General features: G+C 32.8%; 2 non-coding genes across 2 annotated transcripts; one reads left to right on the top strand and one right to left on the bottom strand.

The window, feature by feature from the left end:
* Positions 1–2,740: 2,740 nt before the first annotated feature.
* TRNAR-UCU lies at positions 2,741–2,812 on the bottom strand. Its single transcript has one exon. It is a non-coding gene; the product is annotated as a tRNA-Arg (tRNA).
* Positions 2,813–4,238: 1,426 nt separating this feature from the next.
* Positions 4,239–4,326, top strand: TRNAS-GCU. Its single transcript has one exon. It is a non-coding gene; the product is annotated as a tRNA-Ser (tRNA).
* Positions 4,327–11,487: the final 7,161 nt, after the last annotated feature.

Raw genomic sequence — 11,487 nt, 5'->3', positions numbered from 1 at the left:
TGATCTCGCGAATTACTTCGGAATAAATTAAGAAATTCTATGTAAGAATCATAGCATTTCGTGATTCGTTGGTAAAACCCCTTTGATTCTCTACCAACCAATAATGTAGGACCATTAACATGGTTAAAGCAAACTGTTTGAAGTTTAGATGCAGCATGGTAGTCTTTCTACCACTATGTTAATATAGAGATAGTTTAAAATAAATATTTTATCGATAGAGAACACTCCTATCGATATGAAACGCTTATTGTAAAAATGAAAAAGATGGGCATTTTGCCCCCTTTATCCAATGCTGAATCGACGACCTATGTGTTATGTATAAATAATAAATTTTTGGATTTGAAGAAAAGAAAAAAAGCAACAACTTTGCTGACAATTACATATTTTTGTCAGAAAGAGTCCTCTCAATATCTTAATCTGGCATTAATTTAGATATTTGTTGAATATGAACAAAGAAGAGAGGATAGGCCCGTCATTACATTTATCAAAAGATATGAGACTTTATTATAATTCTAAGTAATTGGGCGTGAGAGCCAAATGAATCGAAAGATTCATATTTGGTTCGGGAAGGGATTATGTAAGCTTTGAAATTAATGGAAAGATAATCTACTTTCATTAAGTGATTTATTAGATAATCGAAAACAGAGGATCTTGAATACTATTCGAAATTCAGAAGAACTTCGTGGAGGGGCCATTGAACAGTTGGAAAAAGCCCGGACCCGCTGACGGAAAGTGGAAATGGAAGCAGATCAATTTCGAGTGAATGGATACTTTGAGATAGAGCGAGAAAAGTTGAATTTAATTAATTCAATTTATAAGACTTTGGAACAATTAGAAAATTATAAGAATGAAACTATTCAGTTTGAACAGCAAAGGACGATTAATCAAGTTCGACAACGGGTTTTTCAACAAGCCTTACAGGGAGCTTTAGGAACTCTGAATAGCTGTTTGAACAACGAGTTACATTTACGTACGATTAGTGCCAATATTGGCATCTTAGGGTCGATAAAAGAAAAAACTGATTAGTCTTTCTAGTGTAGGCATTATTTTTTTTTTGTTTTCTTTCAAAAAAGAATTAAGAAATACTCATGGTAACCATTCGAGCTGACGAAATTAGTAATATTATTCGCGAACGGATTGAACAATATAATAGAGAAGTAAAGATTGTAAATACTGGGACCGTGCTTCAAGTAGGCGATGGCATTGCTCGTATTCATGGTCTTGATGAAGTAATGGCGGGCGAATTAGTTGAATTTGAAGAGGGGACAATAGGCATTGCTCTGAATTTGGAATCAAATAATGTTGGTGTTGTATTAATGGGTGACGGTTTGATGATACAAGAAGGAAGTTCTGTAAAAGCAACAGGAAGAATTGCTCAGATACCAGTGAGTGAGGCCTATTTGGGGCGCGTTATAAACGCCCTGGCTAAGCCTATTGATGGTAGGGGTGAAATTTCAGCTTCTGAATCTCGATTAATTGAATCTCCTGCCCCCGGTATTATTTCGCGGCGTTCCGTATATGAGCCTCTTCAAACCGGGCTTATTGCTATTGATTCGATGATTCCTATAGGGCGGGGCCAGCGAGAATTAATTATTGGGGACAGACAGACCGGTAAAACAGCAGTAGCCACAGATACGATTCTCAATCAACAAGGTCAAAATGTAATATGTGTTTATGTAGCTATTGGTCAAAAAGCTTCTTCTGTGGCTCAGGTAGTAACTACTTTCCAGGAAAGGGGAGCGATGGAATATACCATTGTGGTAGCCGAAACGGCGGATTCCCCTGCTACATTACAATATCTCGCTCCTTATACAGGAGCAGCTCTCGCTGAATATTTTATGTACCGCGAACGACACACTTCAATTATTTACGATGATCCCTCCAAACAAGCGCAAGCTTATCGCCAAATGTCTCTTCTATTACGAAGACCGCCTGGGCGTGAAGCTTATCCGGGGGATGTTTTTTATTTGCACTCACGCCTTTTGGAAAGAGCCGCTAAATCAAGTTCGAATTTAGGTGAAGGAAGTATGACCGCCCTGCCAATAGTTGAAACTCAATCGGGAGATGTTTCGGCTTATATTCCTACTAATGTAATTTCCATTACTGATGGACAAATTTTCCTATCCGCCGATCTATTCAATGCTGGAATCAGGCCTGCTATTAATGTGGGTATCTCCGTTTCCAGAGTCGGGTCTGCCGCTCAAATTAAAGCCATGAAACAAGTAGCTGGTAAATTAAAGTTGGAACTGGCGCAATTTGCAGAATTAGAAGCTTTTGCACAATTTGCCTCTGATCTCGATAAAGCTACTCAGAATCAATTGGCAAGAGGTCAACGATTACGTGAATTGCTTAAGCAATCCCAAGCAGCCCCTCTTGCAGTGGAAGAACAGATAATGACTATTTATACCGGAACAACCGGCTATCTTGATTCATTAGAAATTGGACAGGTAAGGAAATTTCTTGTTGCGTTACGTGCTTATGTAAAAACTAATAAACCTCAGTTCCAAGAAATCATTTCTTCTACCAAAACATTTACCGAGGAAGCGGAATCCCTTTTGAAAGAAGCTATTCAGGAGCAAATGGACCGTTTTTTACTTCAGGAACAAGCATAAAAAGGGATGATCGCTTACTTTCTTTTTTATCTTAAAAAAGTAATTAAGCGTCTCGAATTCAAATTATTCAAAAGGTCTTTTTTTCTTGATATTTAATATTTCAATCTAAAAAATATATGGAAAAAACTTGCGTCCAATAGGATTTGAACCTATACCAAAGGTTTAGAAGACCTCTGTCCTATCCATTAGACAATGGACGCCTTTCATTCTGATTTTTTCATATTTTGACTCTTGGTTAAAAAAACTAATTGTATTGTAGGTAAGATATTTTGGGAATTGTATATTAAATTATGTCCTAATACTAATATTTCTATAGAGTATAGAATATTTAGAATATATAAATATTTAGAAGAAATAGCGGGTAGCGGGAATCGAACCCGCATCGTTAGCTTGGAAGGCTAGGGGTTATAGTCGACGTCGCTTCAGCATTTTGAGCGTCTCTAATTCAAAACCGAACATGAAACTTTGGTTTCATTCGGCTCCTTTATGGATGTGAACAATATTACAAAAAAAAAGTCTACCCCATAACATCTATGTCAGCTTTTGTCTGAATAGAGACAAAAAAAAATCGCTTTTTAGATGATCCCTTTAGAAGAGAGTGATTATAACAATCTTTCTAGTTACTTCGTTCTCTATTTTTATTTTTATTCGAGAAGATCCTGAGGAAAGGGATTTTGTTTCCACCGAGCTAAAAGAATAGAATAGGTCGATGTCTCTAGTAAACCAAAGTCATCGTTTAATAGCTAGTTTGCTTCAATTTTTTCTCTACCAATAAAAAATTGAAGATTTAGTTACGATTTGAAACCTAATTTCCTATCTTCATCCATGGACCTTTTACTCATACTTATGGTAGTATTAATCCAATTCAAAAATTATGTTTCGCAATTTTATATAATCCAAATTCTCACTTTCTAAGTGACTTTTGGATCCAAATCACGAGAATGTATATTTTTCTCGAATCTGTCATTGAGAGGTAAAGGATTTAATCCTTTTTTAGAAATAAAGTTTTTGATCGGAATATGAATTCTGAATCAAACCGAAAGCAAAGACCCCTTAACTGTTAAAGGGTTAATAAAACGAATCACACTTTTACCACTAAACTATACCCGCTACAATGGAATTATTGTATACAACTGAGCTTTTTGTCGAATAGGGAAATTGGACATAATCAAGATAGGATCATCAAAAAACCATCACAATTGGAGTGTTGACCGCTTTTTTTTTTAGTTTTGCAATAGTCCTTCCTTGTTCTTGCTTGAATATTTTTTATTTAATTTTCTATATTAATTAATAATATATATTTTAATATATATTTTGATTTTCAAATTAGATAAATCATCATTATTTATCTATAAATTTGTTGGAACAAAAAAAGGCCCGGCTAGGTACTGACCGGGCCAGGCCGTGTCAATAAGAAGGGCCTTTCAAACAAAATCAATGCAAGGGGGTCTTCTTTAGTTTTCTTTATATTGTTGCCGCTTTCGAATCCTTTATGTTATTTATCGGAATCAAATTGCTGATAAAAGGTGTACATATATAATAGAGAAAGAAAAGAGAGAAAAAGCACTCCTTACTTTCTACTTTATGTGTAATCTAACAGAGTAATTATCTTTTAAAATAAAATTGGGAGAGATGGCTGAGTGGACTAAAGCGGCGGATTGCTAATCCGTTGTACGAGTTATTCGTACCGAGGGTTCGAATCCCTCTCTTTCCGTTTCCGTTGATGACTTGATTTTTTCAAATTTTGCAAATCTTTTCCTCTTAGTTAAACTACTAAGAAAAAGAAAATATAAAAGAAAAACCCCTTTTATTCTTCACGCCCAGGATTACGCCCGGGATCATTAGATAGGAATCCAAAGATGAAGAGAGAAACAAAAAATATCACTACTGTGTAAACGAAGAGTTTGAGAGTAAGCATTACACAATCTCCAAGATAATTTTTTTGAAAAAAAAAAAGAGAATAGATCCTCCATTTTTCTAACACATGTACTATTTGGATACCAAGAAATGAGGTTCTTTATGGAAATAGAAAAGAATTTTCAGAAATTCATTTGGAATAAGAGTTTTTCACTAACCAAAAATTTTTTCACATCCACAATTAGATATTGCGGGGGCCCTATTTAATAACCTATAGGGTTAGGGCTTTTTTTTACTGAAAAGGTTTAAAAATGAGAAAAAGAAAAGGGAGTAAGCCAGACTTTTCTCGACTATCAAAGAATTTCAATGTTTGAATCGAGAGTTCATACTCTAAAACTTATCTGATCTTATCAATTGTTAGAACTTTTTCACACATAAATCATGAATTTTCTCTGATATTATTAAATATCTCATCGAAAACTTACAGCAGCTTGCCAAACAAAAGCTAATAAAAAAAAGAAGACAGGTATGACTGGCATAAAATCTATGATTGGATTCAAAAAAGCATAGGCCTCGGGCAATTTTCCGAAGAAAAAACCACTCGAATAAAGGGCAGAATTAAGACAGATCCAGATTAAACTAAAAATATTAAGCATAACAGACTTTTTTTTCTTGGAGATAATTGCATTTTGATTGAGTTGTTGATATAAGTAAGGAAAATAACTAAGGAAAAGGAGAACAATTAAGGTAGATAAAAAATCCTTCTTTTGAACCCACCCAATCAAAAATCCTCCAATTCTCAAAAGAGAATAGAAGAAATCATACTTTCATACAATATCTTAATAGAATTCTATCTAATGATCAATAAATTAAGTTGAAGTCTATATCTACACGTATCAAAATCCTAGTAATAATTTATTTTATTGTAGAGATATTTCGATTGGGGTTGACAAACAACCATTATTCTTTATATTAGTGTTGAATAAAAATCTAAATGGGGCGTGGCCAAGCGGTAAGGCATCGGGTTTTGGTCCCGCTATTCGGAGGTTCGAATCCTTCCGTCCCAGAGCATATCCATTGTGTTATTATTAATTTAAAATAGAATAAAGAAGGTTTTATTTAAAGTCTAATTTTAGGTGAAATGTGTTTCTGATTTCTGATTTTTATCTTTTATGAATCATACTTTTTTCACAAACTTAACTCAATCGAGTTCAAATAACACGCAGGTATAAATTAATCTATTTAGGATCCGGGTAAGATGGGAACATGGATTCCACACGTTTGAATTCAAATTCAAAAAGGGCGAGTGATCTTTTCATTATATGTTCAAAATCTTCCTAATTTAGAGAAGTTAGTTATTTAGAAAAACCCTCTGTCCCATATCTATTTTCTATTTTATCAAAATTGAAATTTTCAACGATTCTATCTATTATTCTTTATCTCGTAAATGGGGTAGTCTAATTATTTATTAATTTTTCTATGGATTTCTGAATTCTAACTATATTTGGTACTAATAAAGTTGACTCAAACTCAATCGAATTAAGTCTCTTAATGTTAATATAGGTTAGGTTGAAATAAAAAAAGGAACAGCTTAATCTGGACTTCTTTAGTTTTGTGTCTAGGTAGTTTGTATCTGCGATCAGAATCCCCTTTTTCATTTCTGTTATGTCCCATTATTCCCATAGAATGGGTGAGCAGATAAGAATTAATCATTAATGGGAGATATTAAAATATTTGCGTCTGTCCGAACTACATTATCAAAAATTTAACAAAACTCCAATGCTATATTATGTAATTATATATTTAACAACCGATATATTTTCTTTGAATCTCAGTTTGGGTATTTCGTGTTGGGTCCTAATGAAAAATTGTAAATCTATGTAACACATGAGATGGTGGTGCTTTATATCTTTTATTGTTTTTTATTCACTTTCTATTTCTAGTAAGATAATAATGTTACTTAAAAAAATACATATAAAATGAGGAAAAGTTTATCGTATATGTTTTTATTGTTCTATTTCACTAATAAAAGTCTTTCGATTTTTGTGTGAAAAAGTTTTGTGATACGAAAATTACAAATTTCAATTTGTAATATAGACTATTTAGATTAGAATGGTGACAGGGCAGTTGTTCAGTTGATTTGATAGATACGAAAACCCCTCCCTTACCTATTTATTTTTTTGTTTGCTCTAGTTTATTAATTTAATTCAATTAAGAAGGACTTATCTTTTCTACGATGATCAAATAGGGTCCTTATTGTCAATTTTATTCAAATAATGATACGAGCTTTTTTTAATTATGAATGTTTTTTAAAATTATGAATATTTTTAATGATTCCTTAGAAGTTAAATGGACTCTTTGATAGATGTCTTACTAAAACTTCTTTAGAAAAATCTTTATTGATCTATATCTATCTATAAAAAGAGTATAGAGTACGACGTCTATGCACTAATTGAACCAATGACTATTCATGATTCCATAATTGAATCAATTCCATACCGGTTCCAAATTAGAGGAATGTTATGCTAAAACTTCGTTTGAAACGATGTGGTAGAAAGCAACGTGCGACTTGAAGGAGACGACCTTTTGTGGATTCTTTATTATATCCACCATTTTCCATTTCTATAGGAATGAAAGTGCTCTTGGCTCGACATCATTTGGTAATGTAAATAGTCCAGGATAGAGCTCGAGTAGAAAGTATTAATTGATTTCTCGGAGCAAAAATCTAGGGTTAATGCAAATCAATAAATTGGAACAACTTCGTGAGAATATAACTTCGATATAAAAATCGAAAGGATCCTATTCGAGGAAGTTTCCCATTCAAAAGGAAAATTTGTTGGGATTAATCAAACTTTTTCGACCCAAAGTGTATCACGCGGGAATCAAATGTCCACAAGATTCTTTGATAGAAGGAAATTCCAAAAAGGGGATGTTGCTGCCATTTTGAAAGGATTAAGAAGGACCGAAGGAATGTCTAAACCCAATGATTGATAAAGGATCTCAGAACAAGGAAACACCATTTAAATTGTCTCAATAAATGAGCCCGACTTAGTATCTTAAGATAAGAAATAAAAATTTTAAAGGAGACAAATAAGGGGGTAAAGACCACTCAATAAATGAAATTGCCTAACAATTTTCTTTTGAGCTATTTAAAAGTTATCTAACTTGAGTTATGAGTACGAATGATTTCTTTTTTTTTTTTCAGGAATGAAAAAGAAAAAAAAGACTTAAACCGCAGTCTAATTGATTTGATGATTTTATGCACCTTTTATGATTTACTAGAATTCAATACATAGATAAAACTTCGAATCAAATTATTTTTTTCTCGAGCCGTACGAAGAGAAAACTTCCTATACGTTTCTAGGAGGGGTATTGTTCATTTACATCTATCTCAATGAGCTGTCTTTCGAATCGTTGCAATTGATGTTCGATCCCGAAGAGAAGGAAAAGATCTGCAGAAAGTGGGTTTTTATGATCCGATAAAGAATCAAACTTATTTAAACGTTACTGCTATTCTATATTTCCTTGAACAGGGTGCTCAACCTACAGGAACTGTTCAAGATATTTTTAAAAAGGCGGGGGTTTTTAAGGAACTTCGCCCTAATCAAATGAAGTTCAATTAAGGAAAGAAATGCAAAAAGGGGGGTATATAAAAAAGAATAGAGAAAGATTCTATAAAATTATAGAAAAGTCACTACACCCCCCCTTCCCGCCCTATTAGTATCTATTTTTCATTGTTTTCTCATATTCTATGCGACAAAGTCTTATAAAAAAGAAAGAGGGAATCGAGGTAAGTTTGCTTATTCTACTTATTTTATTTTTTATTGAATACATTTTTGATTGGTGTGGATTAAATAAATCAGGGACTTTTTCACCACGTCCTTATTTATTTTCTCATCTACACGTGTAGAATAGAATTATTTAGATATGCAGTGTCAATCCAACGATTTGATCAGTTTGTATTTTAACTGTCAATTGAATTTATTGTATTTTTTTCCATATATTCTTTTCGCAACATTTCTATTGACAACAGTGTATCGAACAAATATAATTCATTGTGATAAGTCAAGTGGATCTATTTAGTTTCGTGCCCTAGGTTTGTTTTTTTTACTTTCAAACCGTGGGTTCTATTATATGCAAGGTTTTTTGATTGATTGAAAAAGTAAATGAAAAAGTAAATTAAGGGGGGTCGGTCTATAAATTTTGATATTTATCTATTTTTTTATTTTTATCGAATTTTTTCTGAGAATTTCTTGTATTTTCATCTGCCTCTATTCATTTCATTTTTATGTTTTTGTTTTGAATGCATTAGAAAATCTTTTTTTATTTGTTAGCTCAACACTTTGATTGCCTTGTCTAATGTCTTTGTTGAATTTGTTTTCATTCTGATTGTATCTATACACTTAATATATTATATATTATATTTTATAGATTTTTTTAATTTCTTTTTTATTTATTTTTTATTTTAATTTATTCTTCGGGTTGCTAACTCAACGGTAGAGTACTCGGCTTTTAAGTGCGGCTAGCATCTTTTACACATTTAGATGAAGCAGGGGATTCATCTATACCATCGGTAAAGTTTGAAAGACCACGACTGATCCTGAAAGGGAATGAATGGAAAAAACAGCATGTCGGATTGAGGGAGAGTTCTGAGAATGTTTCATTTTTACCGGATCAGTAGAAAAGAAAAACCCGGTTCGAATTCTTGGAATGGAAGAAAATAAAGTTGGGTTGAATGAATAAATGGATAGGGCCTCGCGGCTTCAATTAATTATAGGGAAAGATAAAGAAACGAGCTTCTGCTCTGAATTTGGAATAATTTCCTGATCTAATTAGACGTTAAAAATATATTAGTGCCCGGTGCAGGAAAGCTTTCACTCCCATGAGTGAATTCTCAATTTTTCAACGAATCCTAACTATTCTAACTCTCCATTATGAAACGGAGATGTGTGTGTAGAAGAAACAGTATATTGATAAAGAAAATTTTTCCGAAATCAAAAGAGCGATTGGGTTGAAAAAATAAAAGATTTCTAACCATCTTGTTATACTATAACATAGACTAAAAATGACTAAAAATGTAAAAAAGAGAGGATAGAGAATCTGTTTATAAGTTTATACTCGCCCCGAGGTATCTTTTATTACTAAAATACTTTGTTTTGACTGTATCGCACTATGTATCATTTGATAACCCCCAAATCTTCTACCTTTGGTTCAAATTAAAATCAAATGGAGGAAATTCAAGGATATTTACAGCTTGATAGATCTCAACAACACGGCTTTCTATATCCACTTATCTTTCAGGAGTATATTTATGCACTTGCTCATGATCATAGTTTAAACCGATCGATTTTGTTAGAAAATCCAGTTTATGATAATAAATCCAGTTTCCTAATTGTGAAACGTTTAATTACTCGAATTTATCAACAAAATCATTTTATTATTTTTGCTAATAATTCTAATCAAAATCTATTTTTTGGTCACAACAAGAATTTATATTCTCAAACAATATCAGAAGGACTTGCATTTATTGTGGAAATTCCATTTTATATACGATTAATATCTTCTCAAGGGGGGAAAGGGATATTAAAATTTCGTAATTTACGATCAATTCATTCACCATTTCCTTTCTTAGAGAACAATTTTTCACATTTAAATTCTGTGTTAGATATACTAATACCCCATCCCGTACATCTGGAAATCTTGGTTCAAAACCTTCGTTATTGGGTAAAAGACGCCTCCTCCTTGCATTTATTACGATTCTTTTTCCACGAATATTGGAATTGGAATACTCTTATTGATAGAAAGAAACCCAGTTTTGATTTTTCACCAAAAAGAAATCAAAAATTATTCTTCTTGTTATATAATTCTCATGTATGTGAATACGAATCCATTTTCTTCTTTCTCCGTAAGCAATCTTCTCATTTGCGATCAACATCTTTTGGAGTCTTTCTTGAACGGATATATTTCTATGAAAAAAAAGAACGTCTTGTAGAAGTCTTTGCTAAGGATTTTCAAGCCAGTCTATGGTTGTTCAAAGATCCTTTCATACATTATGTTAGGTATCAAGGAAAATCCATTCTGGTTTCAAATGGGACGCCTCTTTTGATGAATAAATGGAAATCTTACCTTGTTAATTTTTGGCAATGTCATTTTGGTATTTGGTTTCACCCGGGAAGGGTCTATATAAACCAATTACCCAATTATTCCTTTAACTTTATGGGCTATCTTTCAAGTGTGCGACTAAACCATTCAATGGTACGAAGTCAAATGCTAGAAAATGCATTTCTAATCAATAATGCTATTAAGAAATTTGATACCCTTGTTCCACTTATTCCCCTTATTGGATCATTGGCTAAAGCGAAATTTTGTAACTTATTAGGACATCCTATTAGTAAGCCGATTTGGACTGATTTGGCAGATTCTGATATTATTGACCGATTTTGGCATATATGCAGAAACCTTTCTCATTATTATAGCGGATCTTCCAAAAAAAAGAGTTTGTATCGAATAAAATATATACTTCGACTTTCTTGTGCTAAAACTTTGGCTCGGAAACACAAAAGTACTGTGCGTGCTTTTTTGAAAGGATTAGGCTCGGAATTTTTGGAAAAATTCCTCACGTCGGAAGAAGAAGCTCTTTCTTTGACCTTCTCAAGAACTTCTTCTACTTTTCGGGGGGTATATAGAAATCGAATTTGGTATTTGGATATTATTTATATCAATGATCTGACCAATTATCAATGATTTATCCTGAGGTCTTGTAAATGCCAATTTTCCTAAGAGATAATAAAAATTTTTACTTCTACTATTTTGAAATGTTAATGTAATAAGGGTTAAATCAACCGATTATTCTTTAAATTAAAGTTTTTCTAAAAAAAAAGAACTGATGTATACATAGAGAAAGCCGTGTGCAATGAAAAATGCAAGCACGGCTTGGGGAGGGATGTTTACTTTTTTAATTTAACAAAGAAAATTTCTACTCCATCCGACTAGTTCCGGTTTCGAATCCCGGGCAACC

The sequence above is a fragment of the Coffea eugenioides genome, unplaced genomic scaffold, assembly GCF_003713205.1.
Source record: "Coffea eugenioides isolate CCC68of unplaced genomic scaffold, Ceug_1.0 ScVebR1_2442;HRSCAF=3468, whole genome shotgun sequence".
NCBI lineage: Eukaryota > Viridiplantae > Streptophyta > Magnoliopsida > Gentianales > Rubiaceae > Coffea > Coffea eugenioides.
The sequence above is the reverse complement of the archived record's forward strand: the minus strand, read 5'-3'. Positions and strand labels throughout refer to the sequence as shown.